The sequence below is a fragment of the Apis cerana genome, linkage group LG2, assembly GCF_029169275.1.
Source record: "Apis cerana isolate GH-2021 linkage group LG2, AcerK_1.0, whole genome shotgun sequence".
Classification (NCBI taxonomy): domain Eukaryota; kingdom Metazoa; phylum Arthropoda; class Insecta; order Hymenoptera; family Apidae; genus Apis; species Apis cerana.
Genome location: NC_083853.1, coordinates 1,410,832 through 1,435,022, shown reverse-complemented (window position 1 = coordinate 1,435,022; position 24,191 = coordinate 1,410,832). Strand labels below are relative to the sequence as shown.

Genomic DNA, 24,191 nt, shown 5'->3' with positions numbered 1-24,191 from the left:
TATAAGATATAATTTTATAGAAATAATGATATAATGATAAATTGAAAATAAACAAGCATTTAAATAATTTAATCTAATTATTTCAAAATTTGAAAACTGTTGCTAATCCAAAGAGGTTAAGAAATTATTTGAAATATAGCTTTAATAATAAAACCTATTGTTATAACATTGTACGTTACAGAACATCTTATTGTATATTAACTTTTGAAAAAGATTCGAATGTTTAGGATATTATAGAAATAAACTGATAAATTGAAAGTGAAGGAGCACTTGTGAAAACACGTTTCCGAGAATATATACTACGTGATAGTTGAAATACGTAACCATGGTATATAACTTTCCCACAGTCGAATCGAATCGCGATTAATATAACCCGCGCTAATATGTGCTAACCAATGAGCTCGTACAACGAAACATAATCGCCTTTCTTACCGCCTTCATAAAGTTATGTAAGATAGAAGCAGAGCAAGTAAAAGGCAGCACGCAAGTAAATACTTATATGCGTGTTTTAAAGCATGATAGCGAGACACTTTCGTCTCTTGTTGAACAGATAAGCTGAAGCAACAGCTTGCTAGTGGCAACAGTTTACTTTCGCTGCTTAAGATCCGTCCACATGACATCGCGTCGTTTCCTAAATAAGGCCTGATCGGGACAGAAACGGGTTTCGTACAAGGTAATCTCGTTAATTAGATACACCATGGTCCGCGTATCTAAGCTGTGAAACCGTGCTTATTCGTTTGTGCCGGTTTCTACTATCAATTTTTCTTTGTCAATTTGTATTCACTGAAAAAATACTTCCTAAAGCATAAAATTGGAGATTGAAATTCTACGATTCGAACGATATACATTGTGTACAACGAGTATATCATTGCATTTTACAATACAATAGTATATTGTGATATATAGCTTGTAAATTATATATAAATTGAGATATTACATTTAAAATAAAATTCGATTATTTCATATAGAACTTTGTTTACGTCACAAACAAATTTTAAAATTCGTTAGATACATATGCTTCGTTAGAAACATATTCTTGTTTATGTTTATAAATAAGAATATATCAATAAAAGTTTGATATAATTTTAAAAAATAATAAACATTAATTTCATTGGTTATTGATTAAATTTTATTTCTAATTATTCTTTATAATTATAATTTTAATTAATTTTGATAATTATTAAAAACAAGATTCTCACTATCGATTTCAATCACTTGTGAAATATATTGTAGAATTCAATATTTTGAACAATTTTTTTTATATTTTAAATGTAATCACCATTTAACTTTGGTTTTCGAGGAAAAAAAATTATTCCTATTACCACGTTAAATTTCGCATTTACATATGTATCATTGATACTATGTGCGTCAGCAACCGCGACATATCAACTGTTTATATAAACATATCACGATGCGTTGGTATCCAAAATGTATAAGGGAGCTAATATCACCAGATTTATTATGTATTCATACAGAATTTAAATTCTTTCAAATCTGCAGATTGCAAAAATAAAATATAAAACAATTCTTGAGCATAATTACAATAATCGAAGTTATAATATAGAATAATATATAAAATAAAATATAAAAAACATAAAAAATATCTATCGCTATAATTTTATTTTCATATTTCTATCAATTTTATATCTATAACTATGTAATATATAATATATTGACAACAAGATATGGATTTTTATAATACAATTTCTCTTATTTATCAATTTACCAAATATATATTTATTTATATAAATAATTTGTACAAATTAAGAAAGAAAAAAAAATTCAAAAAAACTTTTTGACCGACTTATTTACTATACATTTTGGACGCCGACTTGCAATGTATTTATAGAAACAATAGATAAGCGGTAGCTACAAATACATTGTCATGGACATATAAACGAAATTCAATATAGCATTTTCTTTCAAATATTTCGAAAAAGCCGAGCAACCTTTACAGGTAACTATATAATATAGGTATAGTAAAAAATTTTTTAAAATGTTAATCTGGACAATATATTTCAAGGTTATTGAGAATTGAAATCTGAGAATTTTATTTTAATTTTTACTAATATTGTTTCTAGTCAGAAATAGAAATAGTACAGCGTAAAATTAAATAAACAAAGTAGATTCGATCAAAATATATTCTTAATCAATTTTAATTAAATACATGTATATATATTATAAATTTTCATTTAAAAGACGATTGTAAATTTCAGATATTTTTATCAATAATATATAATTTTGATTTCATTTCTTCGAAGTGAATGTTATCTTATTTTAATTAAGAATCTTTTTTACTTATTTTTAATTTAAATAATCCGATGGAAATGATAAAAAAATTTATTTTTAAATAAATACAATTCAAAACTTTGTTACCATTAATTTTGATTATTTCTAAGTATTGTTCTTTTGTTAAATATGATTTTGTTAAAAAAAATTTAAAAAAAAAAGCATTTAACAGTATCTTCTCAATTATCGGAAAAAATGATAATCAATACAATTTAAATATCTATAATGTTTCTTATATTATCTTGAAAAATTTATATGCTTTAATTATTAGAAAGATTACTACATAAAAAAGTATTATATTAAAATATTTTCGTATAGTAGAAAAAGAATACAAATTTCAAATCATGCATTTCTGATGTAGTACCATGCACTTTGGAAAAATGATCGGTCAGTTCTGAGAAAAACCGGTTTCTCTCTTATAACAGAAGAAGCCTGGAAACTTAGGCCCAAATATTCTGCGCGTCATTCTGGAATGTAAGTTGCTTTCTGAAGGTAAAGGCCTAGAAGAAACAGAAGTATTCTTTTTAAGAGATTTCTTAAAATTTTCGTAAAAGCTATAAGAGAATATCGACATACACATTCGAAATTTAGAATTTATTGATTGTATCCCGCATTTTAATTTATGCATTAATTAATACGATTAATCAATGTTGAAGATAAAGATAATTAAAAGTAACAGATTAATTGAGATTAACATTTTATATTTAATTAGTTAATATTTATAAAATGTTATCAATAATTCTACTATTATGAGATAACATATACAATTAATTTTTGCTAAGTATAGCCATCAATTAATAATCTCAATGTTAGATTTAAATCTATAAATCGATAAATAGATATACATATGCAATGAGTACTTTAATACTTAGTCACGATCGATAAGCAATTAGAGGCATATATAATGGATGAATTATTGAAACTGTTTCATATTCATGAATACATATTAAACAATTCTAAATGAAATATGAAAAATAATATAGACAATTCGTATGCTAGACATACAAATACATATACAAATGTCTATAATATATACAATTTATAAATTAGTAATCAAAAATAATCAAAAATAAAAAAAATAAAGAATATTTAAATAAATATCAAGCAATTTTATGCATGTATGTTTTCCTTTATCTTTCAAAACATTGGTAATATAATAATTACTAATATTACCCAATAGAATCATATATAATATTCTTTACAGAATATTAAATGAAAAATTTAGAATAAAATTTATAAACTTAAAAAAATTGAAAATTCGTTAAATATATTAATATCTGACGGTAATATTTTGACGGTATATTTTATTATTTATTTTTATTTGTTAATTAATATTTATTTTTTGAAAAATAGAATTTATTAAATAATTTTATTTTACACTTTTCAATTTATTTGTTCTCATGAAAATAATCTCTTCCTTCGTTTTTCACTTTTATATATAAAATTATTCTCTAGTCTTATCATATTTCAATTTGCATTTATTTTGTAAAAGTTTATAATTTATATAAAAGCTTAACAATCTTTAATTTAAAATATATAGACAATTGGTGATTCTTAAAAAATTTTAAAAAATAAAAATAAGTTATATAATATTAATAATAATTTTTAAATGTTATTGTATTTATAAATCTACGAACTTTAAAAGCAAGTTACATATCAAGAGCAAAAAAAATTTTTAAAAATGAAATACCGATAATCTAGTTATAGCATATTAATTCATTGATTAAACATTTCTTGATAATCTAGTTATTCATTCAACGAATCTCTAATGGAAGAGAAACTAATTAAATCTGTTTACATAACATATTATATATAATAGCAGCAATAGATTAATCGTAATAAAATGTGAAAAAAATTTTCTTTTGTTTAATACAAGAGCAATTAAGATAATTTTAGTAATTTAATTTCAATAATGCAATTTAATATTAATGAAAATTAAATATTTTAGAAATATTTTAACGTTATATTTATTAAACAGTATTATAAAAATTGCATTATTTTAGACATTTAGTGCATTAAAAGCTTTCTTTGAATTGATATTTTATTAATATTATATAATAATTCGTTATAGAATGTTGAAATGTTAAAAGTAATCATTAAACGAAAATTATAATGATAAAAGTAATAAAAATATAAATATTAATAATTATATATATTAATAATTATAATAAAATATAATAAAAATTAAAAAATATATATTTTTAAAAAAATGGTATTATATATAATAGTAAAACTTTGTTTTTTTTATATAAATTTATTCACTTAGAAATAAAAAATAACGTAAAGTATTATTTACATTCCGTATTTTCTATATTATTAAAAAATATATTTATGCACATAAATTTCATTAATTTAGTTTTTGCATTGTAATGATTTCTGATTATTTATGAGAAAAAGTGTAAAACTAAATATGTATATATAACGTTGAATGCGACGTGACAACCGTCTCGTGTGAAGCATATTTACGTCGAATCACGTAAAAATGACTCACTATGTTGTTATGTAGCGTACATTCTCATGTTATGAATGAAACGATTCTATAAGCTCGATGTACTTATGAGGAATTTTCTTCTATTTACAAGAATCTCAATCGTGTATAGATTCAAATGATTTCTACTTCCTATAACTATTCTATCATATTCGATTTATATTGGAGACTTTCAATTGATTTTTATTGATATCTTTCAGATATCAAATTCACGCATATACAATTACATATATAATTCAAGAATTATATATGTAAATATAGATTTTAAATAATAGATAAATATACATACATACATACATACATATATATATATATATATATATATATATATATATATATATATATAGAAATGAAAATAAACTCCATTTCGTTTGCAATCGTTTATAATATATATTTAACCATCCGTTGGCGAATAGTAAATTTCGCGAGATTATCGCATTTATATTTTTAAAAATTTTAAAAATTTTGTAAATGTTGATGAAAGAATGAATAATATAAAAATTTTATAATTCAAATGAAGAGCGAATGTTATAGATAAAAAATACTCAATGTATGCAACAATTTCATCATCGCCTTTCAAGAGTTAAAAATTATAATATATATCATATTTAGTATGTCGAATGAAAAGGAATTTCAATATCTATGTCATTTCAAACAAATTAATATTGCTCAAGAATTTTTTGTTTCATTTTAGCCTTCATCTAGTATTTCTCAACGTACTAACAGAAACGTCAAGAAATAAATGTGCGGCCTCTGTCGGCGTACATTATTTTATTCGCGAATGAATCATCGAACTGAGTGGACAATTCAACAGTATTTGTAGAAAATTAAAATTTCAAAAAACCATCTGATTTCGATAGATTATTATCATTTTTCCTGAATTTAAATCCAACTTATATACTATGAAGCTACATGCACGAACAATGTTGTTTGACCAAATTAAAATTAATTTTATTTTTTCCCTTAATCACAATATTAAATATATGAAATAAAAAATATTTATTGTATTATTTTAATTGTAAATTCTATATTTAAATATGAATCAAACGAATCAAGAAAATAATAATTTATGATTTATTAAAAATTTATAAAAACCAATTAAAATTTCTTCGATATATTTTTAAATACATATATTTTTAAATTGTTCGCATCTAAGTTCATGTTAATTTGCGAAATAATTATTATATAAAAGAAATAATTGTTTAATTCTAAACATCGAAGTAAGAAAATAAAATGATAAGATTAAAAAATATATGAAAATAACATGCTAAAAAATATAAAATGCTATTACATTAATTTTCGTTATTTGTATTATTGAGTAATTTGTCATACATTAAATATTATAATATATTTCGACAATACACATCCATTTTGTATAATTTTTGTAATTTATGTTTTTACATTCCATTGATTATGTTAATAAATTAATATGGTCTTAATGAATGATTCGCGTATGTGATCTCGACAAATATAATTAGTTTTTGAATGAAATTTTATTCGGACTACACAACATGTAATTTGAGAATTATTCTCAACAGAATTTTAAATAATTAAATTGATTGAATCACAAGATCACTTAAGCTTCAAATTATCGCATCAAAGTCCGTAATTAACAATTATGCTTTTGAATAATTATCCGTTGTCACCAACAGACGATAAATGTCACGTTTCGAATCACTCGAACGTCTAATTATATGACAAATGTATCCACTGGTATGCATAACTACTTTGCAACGTAGTCAACTTTCAAACTGGCAGAAATAACAAGAGTATGATTTTTGAGTCATATGTAGACATGACATTTGATAAGAGCAGATCGTTTTACAAAACAATGATTGTGATTATTTATGAAAGTAATTGAAACGATAATGTGGCAAAAGAATAAAAACAGACGATTTTTAATAATATAATAATAAATTTTCAATAAAGTTAAACTGAAAAATATTTTTTAAAAAAAGGATTTTTTCAATTTTCATTTTATTTTTTATACTTTTAGATATTTTTAATATTTAAAATTTGTAAAATTATTTTAACATTGTTAAAATTTACAGAATCATTATGTTAAATATATCTGATAAAAATATAATATTATTTTCATAAAAAATTGATACTATAAAAGAAAAGAATTAAAAAACAAATTTTTTAAATTAGAAATGTAATATATATTTATAAAATTATATAAATATATTATATATTTTATAAAATTGCAAATTTAATTTTATTAAATATTATTTTTCGAATTAAAAATTTTGAAATTTTAAACATGAAAATTTATTATAAGAAAATTCAAGTCAATATAATTTTATTTATTATTATTATAAATATATAAGTTAACGTTAAATTATTAAAATGATAATAAAACTTCTTCTAATATTAATAAATTTCTTTTATATTAATAAACTTCGTCTAATATTAAAATATAATTTGCAATTCATTTTAATAATCGTATATATTACAAAGATTATTCTAGAATATATGAAATTATGATTTTCATTATTAAAATAGATCAATAAATATACATATAACAAAATATAGTACAACTTGAAAGTACACAAAAAAAATTTCAAGCTAGGAATAATCTATGTAATAAGATATTTATTATATTTTTTGTTTGACAAATTTTTTACGTTAAAAAAAATGTAAATTTACCGTAAATACGAGGATAATCCGTATGTAACCGAACGGAGGAATTCTGCTTTTCAGTCAAAAAATCCTTCAAATTCAGGTGTGCACTGTATATTTGTGGCACATGTCACACAAAAGCGAATTGAGGAGCAAAAATAAAGGCAAATGAATGTTATGTTGATAATTGATAGATAAAGATTTATATTGTAGTCACGTTTGTCTTTATTCAGCTTCTCTGTTTCACCATTTAGCACATTTTAACGGCACGCATGAACAATCGATTTCTTAATATGTATACGTAACAATTATCGTTGGTAATTGCGTGCCTACCCCTTAGAAAGAAATCGTTAGGTTAGGTCGCCGGTATGTCGAGAACGCTCACTCACAAAACTGCCAATTAAGAATCCAACTTCTGTTCACCGTTGTTCAAAACTTATTTGAATTCACTCAAAGTGGTTTGAAAACACGAAAACGAAAGCACCTTGGAAAACACACACGCGTAAAAGATGCCTATTTTACACTTGCATTGATTTTAGCGTTAACGTATCTACACGATAAAACTTGCGAAACGATACGCGGAAACAACTTATAATGTACCGTACACAAATTGAACTGATTTTGATAAAAAATTTCAATAGGAACAGGAAATTTTCTTCACTTTTTCCACTCAAAATTCTTGATCAATAAGAATTTCTGTGACACAAGCACAATATTATTGTTACCTGCCTTTTTTCTTTATTTTTACCGGCAAGCCGGTTCATGGATATATGCTTCTTTTTTGCTCTTTTTTACTTTTATCCTTCCGTTCTTTGTTCCTCACGGCTCGGCCGCTGCTACGTGACTGGCCGATTGCTAGACACTTATGCCACACGAGGCGCGCCGAAGGCAAACGAAGGGGGACCGACGGTTCGTCGATCGGAAACGACCCTCAGTTGAGGGAGCCTTCCTTTGTTCAAGCGAGACTGTGCAGCATGGCTCGTAATATAGTTTCTCTCTGTATTTCAGTTTTCTCTTTTTCCCTACGCTCGATTCTTCCTTCTATTTTTCACGTTCTATTCGTTTTTCCACTTTTATTTTTTTTCTTCTTTGCACACATCCACGACAATTTTCTCTTCTCTTCTCTTCCTCAATTCCTATCTCACTACTATTTCTCTTCTTCCCTCTTTCACTCTTTTTTCTCCCGCTTCACTACAATACGAATGATCGTACGGTCTGTTAATAACTAAAACGATAGCAACGATCACACATAGCGTCTCGACGTTGGTAACGACGACGAAGTGTTGGCGGTGATGATGGCACCGGTGGTGGAGTGACGGCATTGGTGGTGGTAGCGGTGGTAGTGGTGGTGGCGACAGCGAGTGGTGGTGGTGGTGGCGGCGGCGGCGGCGGCGGTGGTGGTGGTGGTGGTAGAAGTAGTGGGGTAGTGGTGGCGTCGCTATCCCTTCTCACTTGACGGGGGCGGAAGAGATGTATAAATATAACCACTACCATCGGTTACTACCCCTCTTGTATTACCCTTGGAGATTCCGAACAGTATCCTGCGCAACCCCACCATGTAGTATACTCTCCCCACACGTTTCACCCTGCCATAAACTGATGGTCATCATAACGGATGCACGAATCCAAAGAAATCGGTTGAAAGTTATTCACCGTGTAGTTTAAGTGCCATTGACTGCTTTTATAAGGACTCGACAAATGCCAGTGATTAAATTTATAGCTATCTATAATCATTCAGATTTAAGATCTATTCATAAAATCTATATGTAGAATCCATAATTATGAAACCAATTGATATATATAATAATAATATCTAATCGTACGCATATTATATTTAATAATATGTAATTTATATGTATTTAAATGTAATTTATATGTATACAAATATCTGAATTAAATAATTTAAAACATTTTTATTAGCAAAAATTACAAAAAATTATAAAAGAATATAAAAAAAGTAATTTTTTTATAATAAATATTGAATTGTTATTTTTTTTTACATTCACTATTTTTATTATTGTAAATAATATATTAAATAAATTTAAAATTAAAAATTAAATGATTAAATATAATTAAAAAGATAATAATAAATTGAAACATTTTATTTGTATATATAACATTAATATACATAGAAAACATTGTAAAATTTTAAAATTGAAATAATATAACAATTTGTCAAATAAACAAAGAATAATGATATGAAAATATTTCATTAAAAAAAAATAATTAAAACTTAAATTTTTATATTATATATAATAAATTATTTTATACTATACATATTATATTTAAATATTTAAAATTATTTTATTGTTATTTTAAACAATTTCTTTTAATAATAAATAATAATATCCAATAATAATAATTTCAAATCACTGTTTTCTAATAAATTAGTAACATATTTTAAAATTAATTAAATATTTTCAACTATTTTTACTTAAAATTATAACACATTTTAATTTTGTTATTATAAAATAAAATTTATCATAAAATATTTATTTATCATAATATTAATATACTTACATATTTTAAATATAATAATGATTTATACTTGTCGATAATTGATTAGTTTCTTTATAAATTACATTTTACAAATAAATAATAATAAGTATTAATTTTTTTTAATAAAATTTTATTAATTTTTACGACATATTGATTTGATCATAACATCGATTGAAAAATATTTTAGAAATTATAAAAATAGATCATAAAAATATTGATAATATGATGATATAGAAATAATAATAAAGAATAATTTTGATAAAGTATACAAATAATACATGAAAGTATTATCAGGAAAGAATTTATCTATATCATAATACAATGGAATAGACATAGCTTTTCATGGATCGATAATTCATTATTATCTTTGCAATCTATTAGTTACGATAATGTGACAATGAAATATATTACATATTTTATGGAAATTTTCAGAAACTTATACAATTATATTTATTCGTTTTTTGTTTTTGTAAAATAATGATAAACTTTTTTATAATTTAAAAATTATACTAATTAATATTATTTATATCAAATTTAAAATATAAAATTCATTAAATATATCAATTAATAAAAAAAATCTATATAAATTATTAAAATAAAAAAATTAAATAAGTATTTTACATAGAAATAAGAAAATTAAATTTAAAATAAATAATAATTTTAGGAGATAGAATAAATAGAATAAAAAAATATCATATAAGGCAGATTAAATATACAATATTTAATTAATTATATGAAAGATAAAAGAAGACATTCTAATAGACATAATATCCAATATTAAACCGAAAAATGATATTTAGCAATAAGAAACATGTAAATCATACTCAGTATATATTGGAAAGAATACAAAAAGAAAATTTTAAAAATTCTATTTTTATAAAAAAATTGATTTATGAAAATAATTTTAAATAAAGAAAAATATAATTATATTAAATTATATAATTGTATTAAAATTATAAAAAGCTTTTTTTTTATACTGTATAGAATATGAAAAATTTGATATATCATTGATATTAAATTTATGTAAAATATATATTTAATATTATATAATATAATGTTTATTTTGCGTTATTAAATTTCTGAGATATTTTCGATTAATATGTATTTCTATTGATTAATGAAAATTTTATATATTTCGTTTTCATATCTTTTTGCAATGCTTATGTTAGTATTCTCATCTTACTTTTACAATTGTAACAAGAATAGAAGTTAAACAATTATGATCAACAATTTTATTTCTGTATTATATCTAAATCATCATTACAATTTTATTTCACTTTATAACACATACCTATATTCAATATATATTTTAAATATTCATATTTCTTATTTAACAATAATACAATTCATTCTAAGTTTTTTTTTAAACTAAATAACGCTATGATTATTATTAAATTTATTATTTTTTTATAAATACTTTATCAGTGAAAAGATCAATGACATTTTTAAAATCGACAAATTGTATAAGCACTTAATCAAGAGAACAAAATGACAAATGTACCTGCTTTGCGAGCAAGAGATTATATATTTTATATATTTTTTTATTATGTATTTTCTTTCTTCTTTTATAATTAAATTTTAATTTGCATTTTATAAGTATATATTTATAAATGTTTTTATTTTAAATTATATACAGCAAAGATAATTAGAAGAATTTAGAAAGACTTAAAAATTTTTCTCATGTAATTTTTTAATAATTTAAATAAATAAGTTTTCATTGTTGATAAATGAATATAAGATCAGATATTTTCAAATCGTTCAAAAAAGATTAAATGTTATAACATTGTATCAAACTTAATTTTATGAAATATATGTTAGGAGAGAATTTAGAAAAATAACTGAAAAAAACGAATAATATTTTCTTATTAGTAGTCTTTTTTTTCAGAAAATCAAATTTTGAAATTGAGTAAAAATTTGATTAATTTCCAATTTGTTATAAATTTTTAATTAACAGGAGATAGAATAAAATTCTTTCATTCGAAAATTCATTTTTAAGAAAAACGAATTTTAAAATTAATAGAATATATGTGTACTTCATTAACTTATATAACTACATGTATGAAATCAATTTTTTCAAAAATGAAAATTTAAATAAATTTTATATATTTTTTATTTATTTTCGTATGTAAAATAATTTCTTATAAGCAATTAAATATTTATTTATATTCAATCAAGGATTAATAAATTTTATTTTTAATTAATAAATTATATTTGATATTTAGTTTTTAGTTTTTATATTTAATTTATCTACTCGATAATAAGTATTTAAAAAAAAAATTTATTTTATATTTTGGACTTATTTTTGTATCTTAAATTTATTCTTGCCATATTTCTCATGTACATTCTTGTAAAAAAATTATATATACATGTAATAAAATTATATTTTCATCAATCGTAATATATATATATATATATTGTATATTATACACAAATATACATCTTTATGATATTTGCATTAATAATTTAAAATTATTATTATTTATTAAATGTTATAATACAGTTAAAACTTTCCCACATTATCATATCTTTCCGTATAAATATTGAAGTATATATATATAATATTGAAGTATCTGGATAAAAAAAATGAATGATGTAAATATTAGTTATTAAAAAAATACAAGAAAGCTAGGGCTTATTTTTAAAATATGTTATATTTATTTTATATTTTATATTTATGTTGTATTTAATTTAAATGTTTTATTATTATAGCAACTCAATATATCCGCAAAACTTTAATTTATTAAAAAAATTATATATTTTTTTGAATATGCTTCTAAAAATTATACATCATTACAATTACAAATAGTTATATATAACTACAATTAATTACAGTTTTATGATTACAATTAATAAAAATTTTTTATATATATATATCAATAAAATAATTAATAAATATTTTTATTATTGATCAAAGAAAAAACCACAGATCATAAAATTGCAAAATTAGTTGTATAGTATTTATCATTATAAATAATCAAATAATTTAATAAATTATCTACGTAATATAAATATTATTTTATAAAAATTTTTTATTATTAGTAAAAATAAAGTATTTTGATGAATAATATAATTAAGATTTTATTAAATCAAGATGATTATAATAAGTAAATTTTAATAGAATGTATCTCTTTTCATTACTTATAATTTTACCGTATTAATTCCAAATATAAAATTATATTAGACAATATAAATCACATCACAATGAAATTATAGGTAATTAGAAATAAAATAATATATCTAATTTTTTTTCTAAGATAACGATATATCTGTTGAATAGATTAAAAATTTTATTATATATTATAAAATAAATATAAGATAAAAAAAGTAATTATAAAAATTTTAGTTATCATTTATCGATAATAAATTAATTTTTATTTTTATTTATCATTACAATTAATTAATTATTCAATTAGTTAATTCAATCAATTAATTAATTCAAAAAATAAATAGAATTTATAATATACATTTATATATATATATATATATATATATATATATATATATATATATATATATATATATATATAAACAAATACGTATATATATATATATATACGTATTTGTTCCAATCAAATCATTTAGAAATAATATAATATCAATTTCAATTTATCAATTTATATATTTAAATTACAAAAATAAATACATATAATATAATATGTATTAATATGTATTAATTATGTATTAATTAATTAAAATTTTTTATAAATTATTATATTATAATTTTATATATTATATAAAATTTAATTATATAATATTTTATTATATAATATTATGATATAATAATATTATTATTATTAATTATAATATTATAATATATAATTATTAAATTTTATTAAAGCTTATTAAATTTTTTTGTTTCGTTTATTGTGAAACATGTTTTAAAAAATATAAATAAATTTCTCATTAAATTTATCAAAATTATAAACATCCTAAATATATATATATTAATTTCTTTTTTATTTTTAATTTTCTATTATATGTAGAAATAAAAGTCAAAGTTATATGATATATTGTATAATTATTTAATTTATTTAAAGAAATAAGTATTTCTCTATTTTTTTTTTGCTGTTGTATTATAATCATACTAATCATACAAGTGAAATATAATTTTAAAAATATAATGAGGAGATTATTAAACAAATTTCATAATCCATGATTAAATAGTTCTGTGATCAAATTTTATTATTATTAATAAATAATTTTTTATTTTCGTATTTTTAATCTTTCAATTTTATAATTTATCAAATATATATCAGAAAATAGCTTTTTCGAAAAATAGATTTTTCGAAAAAAAACGGCAACTGTGAGTATTCATAAATCTTTTAATTCATTTGTAAAGTCCATTTTGTTTTTCTTATAATATCGCAGTTATAATTTTTTATTATTATTTAAAGAAGCAATATTTTGTCGAAATAAAATAGTCAGGTTTCTCGTAAATATGAACGTCTGGCTGAAAACGAGTAATCGTGTCGGCGTGTGCCACACCGGAAAACAGCTGACTTGTATTTTTTCGTTAAAGAAGCAGCTGGTCTTCAAACCCGTGAACTAAGAGTTGTCTGCGTTCCTTATACCGGGTGTTTCTTGATTCACAATTCGAGTTATATATACATAATTTATATGTACTTATATATACATAAATATGTGCAAATATTTGATCATAGAACCTTATAAAATTTTTATAAATATAAAATTATATTTACTATTTATATAAATTTTTATAAACATTAAATATATAATAATTATATCAACATGTAAAAAATATCATTATCATCGTAAATAAATAAAATTATTAATATAAAATTTAAAATAAATTTAAACATATATAGAATTAATAAAAGAAGAAAATTGTTAGAATTCGTGAATATTATAAAGATATTTTAAAAAACAGGAATTAGTCTAAAAAAAATTTTGATTATTATCAAAAATATTATTACATAAATAATTAAGATAATAATAATTATTGAATATTTGCAAAATTGATGTTCATAATAATATTTTAATACTTTTTATATTATATATATTAATTTATTTATTTATATCAAACAATATTATATATAATCTTGAATCATATTTATTTACGTTTCGTAAAACATACATATTATATCGATTTGTACATAGAATTTTTTTATAGAAAAAAATTCAGATAATTTTGTAGATTACTATATTTCAAAAATGTTTGAAATTCTTTTATAATTTATATCATACATCTTTAAGATAATTTTTATTTATTAGATAAAAAAAATAAATTATACTATCTTTATAAATAATTAATATATGTATCTATTAATAAACAATTAAAAATATTTAAAAAGTAATAAAATAAAATTTAAATCTTCAATCTTACAATGAAACGTAGTTATGAGTTCTCCATCTAATTTTTCCATCTAAGTTTGATATTATTCCCATAGTAAAAAGTTTGGAACGTTGCATGCATAGAAACGAAAGAAAAAAGCAATAAAACTGTCATTTTGCTAGTCAATAATTAACGAAAGTTCCAGAGTTTCAATCGTTATTTCCGTGCGTGCCACCCTTCTTACTTACTTAACTTATTTGAGAATTGTTTTCAAAGAAAGATATCAAGAAAAGATTTTATTATCAATTCATTATTTTTTTTATAGAATTAAAACAAAAATTGAAAACTATAAAGAAAGAAATTATATTTATAAAAGATAAGATAAAAGAATTTAATTAAGTATAGAATATTTTCATTAATTATTTATTTGTTTATTTTCAATAATAATTTATTAATTATTTATTTTCTCTTATTTCTCTTATTTATTATTATATTATTATTATATAAATACATATAAAATATATATATATATATATATATATATATTTATATGTATGTGTAATAATTTTTCTAACAGTATTTATATTATGAATAAAAATTCAGAAAGGAATATTCTCTTTTCATAATTTTTCACTTTAAAAAATTATAACTATAATTATTATAATTAAATAATGATTGATTCTATTATCACATCATTTTATACAAATAATACAATTATATTTATTGTATGCTGTTCTTTTTTAATAAAATAAAGTATTAAAAAGTAATTTAATTTTTTTAAATTTGTTCAATAAAGATGTTTTATTCTTTATTTTTTTTCTTTGCGTAAAATATAAGAAATATGTAGAGTATTATTGAATTAATGGTATGAAATGAAATAAAATAAATCTATATAAAAAAAATAAAAAATCGAAAATGTAGAATATTTTTTTCATATGAAGAATCATTTTCAAATAAATCAACATAAAGATTAGTTAAATACATGTAAATATATTTGATTATATTATTGATTATACTATAGATTAGTTTTTATTGCATGAATATAAATGAACTTTAAGCATATCATGGCTCGTTATTATTTCCAAGTCAAACTTTTAGTCTTTATCGTTTTAGTGATTGATCGAAAATGTAGATATTTACTCGTTTATTTGAATCAATCTTCTATCTTCTATCATATGTTGCGATTTGGATAATTTCTATATTATTTAGCAGCCATAAATGCATGCACATGTAATGTGAGAATCATATCAATGTACTCTATATAGCATTATTGATAGAACGATAAAGATTGAAAATTTAACACAAATTAATAATAAGCCATGACATTGATGACATTGAAAGCTCATGTATACAAACATAATAAAAACTACTCTAAAATATAGCCAATAATATATTTGTGTATAGTTGACAAATCTTCAATGTATACATTCTGTATATATGATTTTCTGTATATTCTTGGAATACCTTTGAGAGGTTTGTTCTAGATACCAAAACAAATACAAAAGATAGTATATATAAAGATCGGTTGATTATTTATTAAATTATAAATAATATAAGTTTATGTTACATAAAACAAAACAGAAGCAAAGTGGCAACGCGTAACGAAATAATTTCACACTTTTTATCTATTTTTATCTCACTTCATCTTGAGTTGAATGTGAATTTAAATTATAAATGTGAATTATAAAATCTCATTTTGTACATCAATTTTTGTTTTTATTTAGAATTGATCCTCTAGAATTAATGCTTCATGAATATATTAATATTTTGTATACCATATTATATTTATATATATAAAATATGAATATATAAATTTTATAAAATTTAATTAGTACATAAACATAATCTTTCATTTTACATACTTATTTTCTTTTATAATTGTATATAAGTATACGTACCTACATCATATCCGAACGATTTTATGATGATATTATAGATCTGGATAAAATTCTAAATAACTATATTTTGACTATAAAAAAGACTATAAAAAAATCTCAGGTAATCAATATAAAAAATTATTAGTTTACTAGCGTATTTATCCAAAATTTATGCAAAAGATCGGATTATTATATTCTTACAGCGATTAAATACAGTTTTTTATGCGATATACTTTTATAAATATAAATTTATAGATATAAATTTATACAACTGATAATAATCCTAAAATCGATATAATTCGTCAACAAATTTTAGTATACCAGCATGATATAAAATGTTATTTTGTTAAATTTTTTTCGTTTTTTCCGTTAATAACTTCATTATTTTTTGTTCATACTTTAAATCATTAGATATAAAAAATTGCATAAAAATTAGAAATTTTATACAATTTTTAATTTTTCTAAAGATTATTATTTAAGAAAAATTATTAAATTAATTCTAAACAAAAAAAAATATACACTTTCTAAATATATTTTATATATATGTAATATTTATTGTTTATTATTATTGATTATTAGAATTTTTATTAAAATAAATTTAATAACATTTAATTTAATTAATGATAATATTTTTTATCAATAATATATTAATATTAATGAAATATTAATATTTAAATTCACTGAAAAAACTTTATAGAAAAAATAACTTAAGATTTATTAAAAATGAGAATTTTTTAGAAAGAAAAATGAAAGAAGAAAAATGTACACATACAAAAATATAAGTATTAAAGAGCAAATTCTTCATGAAAAATTAATTTTTTTTTATTAAAATGATTATTTATAATACTTATAAGTAATGCTTTTTTTCGAGAAATGAATTATGATAAAAAATTTTATAATTTTAAGTAATTCTTTTTTATCATTGCAAAAATTTAGAAAGAAGTATATAAAAAAATTTATATAGTAATTTATCATGACAGTAAATATATTTAATAAACACTTACTTTACACAAAGCGTTTCATTAAGTCTACTTACAGCTTTACAGAAATAAAAAATAAAATTAAATTTCATGTGACAAAATTAAATAATTTCGAGTTATGCATCATATGCACTATAATGAATATGTTTTAATGATTTTAAGAATATTTTTAATTTTTTAATATATTATTTAATATATTATATTTTTTAATATATTTTATAATATATTATATGTATAGAATTATTGGATATTTTTTTTATATGCCAATCAATGTGATCTTCTATTTCCTGGAAAATGTTTTATATTAATATATTCATGTCGAAAATTGATTAGTTTAAAATATTTTAATTCTAAGTTTATAAATTTTAGCATGTATAAAATATAAAAAGGTATAAAGTATAAGTATAAAGGTATAAGTATAAAATATAAAATATAAAAAAAGAAAGAAAGTAATATATTTTTTTTACCTTTCATGAGTATATGAAATTAAAGTTAATTGACTTTTGATATAAGTATATATAAAAAATTAATATTCTCTTATAAAAAATAAACAAATATTTTAATTAGCATATAAAAAAGTATATAATTTCTTTTAAGAAACAAAGATAAATTTAAAATTTTTTGAATCAAGAATATGATGAAAAACATCATATAATGTATTATTCAAAACTATTTAATTTTATATTTTAAGTGAAAATTTATTAAAGTTATTTTATCTTCTATCGCTTAAAGACTTAAAAAGCTAGATTGAATTATCTTATAGAATTTTTTTTAATAATATTTCGTTACTAATTTTTCAAAATTATCACACAAGGAAATATAAATTGTAAAGAATAGTCTTCCTTGAAAATTAAACTATCAATATTCAAACGATACGATGAATATATGCAAAAAAAGAATTTAGAAATTTTTTTTTTGAGAAGGATTGTAAATATTTTAAAGATGTGTAAATTTGATAAATCTAGTATTATATACTATTACTATTATCTTATAGTATCTTTAGAATATGAAAAAACAATTTTTTTTTCTAATACAATTGAAATTATTTAGAAAAAATAGTTTGAGATTCGACAATAATCAAAGTTAATGATTTTATTTATTTAATAATGATTATCTATACAAACGGTAAAAAATTGAAAAATAATCATGTTTCGTAACATGATGAATATATGTAAATGATGATGAAAATATGTAATTCTAATAAAAAAAAATTATTATTATTATTTATAAAAGTAATTAATAATACAAATAATTTTATACTAATATATTAATATATTAATTTTATATAATTTTATATTAATATATATTATATTATTACATACTGCTATATAAAGCTATTTATTTTTTTATATAATATTATATTACATTGTTATTTTAATGAAATTCTACTATGTTCTATTAATATTTTAATAATATTATATAATATTATAATACATAACATAGTGTACTTACATTAAAGTAATACTTCTTAATAAAATAATACAATTTTTATTCTTTTTCAAAATTATTGTAATATATATAAAATGTGTAATATGTATAAATTTTACATATTTATAAAATATTTTTTCCTTAATAATATAGATGAATATTGCTATATTGATTGGTATATAAAAAAATATCTATATAATTTGATAAAATTTTATAATCTTATCATAAAATAAAAATCAATAATTATATTTTAGAGAAGAAAATTTAAAAAATATATTTCTTTTCATATTAATTATATATTACGTAAATCTTATAGATAATCTTATAAATAATCATTAACAAAATTTTTTAACAAAACTTTTTGAAAACTAAAATGCATAATTGATCATTTAAAATATATTTAGATTTATAAGAGAACATATACATAACTTGTTTAGAATGAATAATTTACTACACATGCCAAGTTCGATTACAATTTCACTCATTGAATAATTGCACGAATGGTTAAATATGTATATATATATTTATATACCATGTATACATTTATTTCCTAAATAGCAAGGCCATTACGAGAAAAATACAAGAAAAAAGATAAATAGAAAATGGGACTATCGATAGTAAAAGTGAGAGTGACCATGTTGCTTTGACGATTTTTCTTGTGATGAAAACAAACCAAGGTTACAACGCTTTGTTGCGCCGTTTGCAAACTCCAATTTCTTGTGTAATTCGTTCTGCCAAATAATCATTAGACAAGGATTTTAATGAATAATAATTTGAATTTTTTATTTTTTTACTCTTTTTTTCTTTATAAATTGATTAAAATAAAAAATTATTTATCGTTAATGTAGTAATTATGTTAAAGAGACAAAAATTTTAATTATATTTACAAATAATTTTTTATATTAAGAATTTATATTTGAAACAATATTGAAGATAATAGGAAAATCGTAATTAATATTATTATCATATTAATTCATTAATTTTTCTCTGATGAAAATTGAAATTAAATAAAATTTTATTTTTATAAACTTTATGATAAAAAATATAAAATATATTTATATTAACTATAAAAAATATTTTAATAAAATTTATTTATTCATTAAGAATTTTAATTACTTTATGTAAAATAATAAATGTAAATAAGTAATAAATGTAAAATAATAAATAATTATTTGCAATAAGTTTAAAAAAAATTGTAGTTTTACAATTATAAAAATAACATATATAATAACATATAATAAATAATAAATAAATAATAATAATAAAATGTATATAACAAATATAATAAACATAAAAAAATATAATAGAAATATTTTATTATATATGAAAAATTTTTACTTTTTTCATATATAAATCTATATATTGATACTTTCTATTAATTATTAAGAAACTAATGATTTAAAAAATAACAATATCAAAATTATAAATAATTTCGAATCATTATACAAATAGTAAATCTTTGAATAATAAATTAATTCAAAACGATTAAGATTATGACACGAATAAAGATATTAAAAAGTGTTTTTACAAATTTGATTAATTAAGATAAATTTAAACATATATGATATACATATATATATTCATGCTTTTAAATCATAAAAAGAATATTTGTTCATAAAAGAATGTCCTGTTTCGTAATTGTGGTCAAGGAAGATTAGTTATTCAAAATTTCAACATTTCATATATAAATATTTATTTTATATATTTTTAATTTATTATTTTTTATTATGCTATTAACTTATGTTATAAACTATTTACATTATGCAATATATATACATATTTTTAAAAGTAATTTTTTTATATCTTTATATACAAAATTATATTACAAAATATTTAATCGTTTTGATTCAATTAATAATAAAACATTCTATGTAATATTTGAATATGAATATTTTTTAATTTAGTAACATAAATAAAAATTATTCATTAATTTTATATTTTAATTTCATTTTTACTTTTTTGTATGATAGTTTTAATTTATCTATCGATTTATTCGATCTTGTTAAAATTTTTTATTTTTATTTTGAAATTAAATTTTTTTATTTAAATTAAAATGAAATTTATAACTACATCAGAATTACAAAAAGTTTCGTAGATTTTCAAAATAGTATCGCTATTTTTTCAAACATTATGGGAAAAGTCAGTATAAATTGGTTTTTTTTTTTTGTTGAAACAAATTTCATTGTTGCAGTAAACTATACATAAAGGTATGTCAACTGTGTAAGAAAGAATTGAAGATAGAGTTTCAAAGAATCGAATGCTTTTTGCTTTTGAGCATGTACATGAAACTAAAAGCTGACGAGAATAACGAGAAGAACGTTTATCGCTCTGATCCGTCACCTCCAACGCACATGCTGAAGAAATTAAAATTTTTTGTCCATTTCCTCGAACGACTAGTCACCATCTACAGCAGACCGTCGTGGGATCCCAACAAAAAGAAAATAAAAACGAGAAAACGAAGAAGCATCTGACGACATCGCTGCACGATGCTTTCAGAATTCATTAATGGAAATTCTACTCACCAATACCGCTGTTTTTGACCATTTCTTCCTTATTTTCTTCCAGTAGTATCCAGAAAAATTTTAGAATTAAAGAGAATTGTGATACATACCTATATATGAACAGAAAGAGAAACACGATTTGAAAGTACATAATTAAATATTGATCAGAATTTTTGTAACTTTATATTTTACAGTTTAATCTAAGATATTAAATTATTCTGTCAAGATATTTTATTTTCATAAAAAAGATTAAATTTTAATTCAAAAAATTAAATGTTATTCTTCTAATAAATGAATATTTTAGTATCTGAAAAATAAGATATAATTTATTTGAAAAAAATAAAAATTTGAAAAAAAATATTTAAATTTAAAATTGAATACGTAAGCGATATATAATAAATTTCTCATTTAATTTTACATTCCCAGAACTTTAAATAAATTTTCTTCAAATAACATTTTCTGATATATATATAAAATCTTTTTTATATAAATTTTAGAATGATATTCTTTAATATGTTCTGATATTGAATTTAATTTTTGTCACTAATAAATCATAAAATGAATTTTTTTCTTTCAAATATCTTTCAAATATCTTCTTAATTATCTTCTATAATCTATATCTTCCAGTTTACAGTTAGCTATCTTATAATTTTTCAACTGAATGAAATCATATAATCAATATATAATCAATATATAATAATAATAATACTTAAATTTATTTAATATTTTTCAAAATTTATTTAAAAAAATTTGTTGATTTTTATTTTTATTTATAATATAATTATTAGTAAAAGTACATATGTCATTTAAAAATAAATTTCTCAAAATACAGTATTTTTAAAAATATTAAAGCATTTTAAAACTTTTTTCAATTTTAATAAATATTTTTAAACTATAAAAATTGAAATTCATTTTCATATATATATGATTTTATATATATATATATATATATATATATATATATAAATGTAAATATATAAGAAAAATAAAACTAGTAAAATCGACAAATATTGTTTTTTATACATTTTTATTTCATAAAAATTTTATTTTAAATATCACCAGTTTTTCAATTTAAATATTATCACTATCATATTGCTTTGATAAAATATATATTATAAAAGAATAAAAATATATTAAAATATATTATAAATCATAAATTACAAATTATCATTATATCTACAAATTTATAAATATATATGTATAAAATTGATGTCACTATTTTATTTCGCATTTAAATATGTTTAATCAATGTAACATGTTTCGTATATTTTTACGAACATAAAGCATGAAACAATAAACCGCGGTTTTACCATGGAATTGCAATTGACGTATTTCCGGGTCGAAAACAATCGCCCAATCACGCCTTAACCGTCTATGTACTTCCGCTCTTCAATTACTCGATCACTGGGCTTTAACAAGAGATGTGAACACGAGATTGTTTCGAGAATAGTGAAATTTACATCGTACGAAATGAACGTATTTGAATGTATATTTATACTTCACAAAATCGAATTTCCAAAAAATACAACTGACACTTTAGTTTTAATGATTATTATATATCTTTAATTTATTAATCAAAAATTGTTCAAATATTAAAAATATTTAATTATATACTATTACAATATTAAAATGAATGATCCGATTCTTACCTTTTGTATTATGTTGCAACAGTTGTCAAATAACCCGGTAAACTTCCAATGTGATATACTTGAAGGTTAGGTTTTTGCCGGTTCGAATATATAAACATATACTTTTTCTAATTTACGTTTTTCTACTTTGGTATGTTACAAATTATTATGTTATATCGTTTTACATATTGATAAACAATATTATACACATATAATACACATTTTAATCATAAAATTAAGTGTCAAATTTTACTTCACGCTACGTACGACTCGACGTTATTCGTAAACTTTCGTGCCTGACTCGTGCAATTCCGTCATTTCTCGGCCAGGTACGTGTCTCGATAGATAGTAAACTACAGTTTCAAGAAGGTAAAGATTTTAAGAAATGGTTAGAATACTTAGATAGTATACTATGTTATTATTATATTTTCATTTTATTATTAGTTGTTATTTTTATATTTCATTTAACATAGAAAATTTAAATATTGTTTAAACAATAATAATATTCTTTTAGAAACATAGTTATTAAAATAAAGAATAATTATAAAATATTTTTTTTAATGTTTTTTTAAGATGTACTCGTGAT

The 24,191-nt window shown here is 19.9% G+C and overlaps 1 protein-coding gene across 5 annotated transcripts in view; it reads right to left on the bottom strand.

Annotated features, from left to right (window-relative positions):
* Window positions 1-23,898, bottom strand: part of LOC107992923 (brain tumor protein-like) — an 82,071-nt gene extending 58,173 nt beyond the window's left edge. The window contains exon 1 of one of the 5 annotated variants that reach the window (XM_062072025.1): window positions 23,627-23,898. The gene's annotated coding sequence lies outside the window, so the exon portion shown is untranslated. Of the gene's footprint in view, window positions 1-7,426; window positions 8,742-23,626 lie in introns of those variants that run through there. The other 4 variants (XM_017049047.3, XM_028664383.2, XM_028664386.2 and 1 more) reach the window with 4 other exon arrangements.
* Window positions 23,899-24,191: the final 293 nt, after the last annotated feature.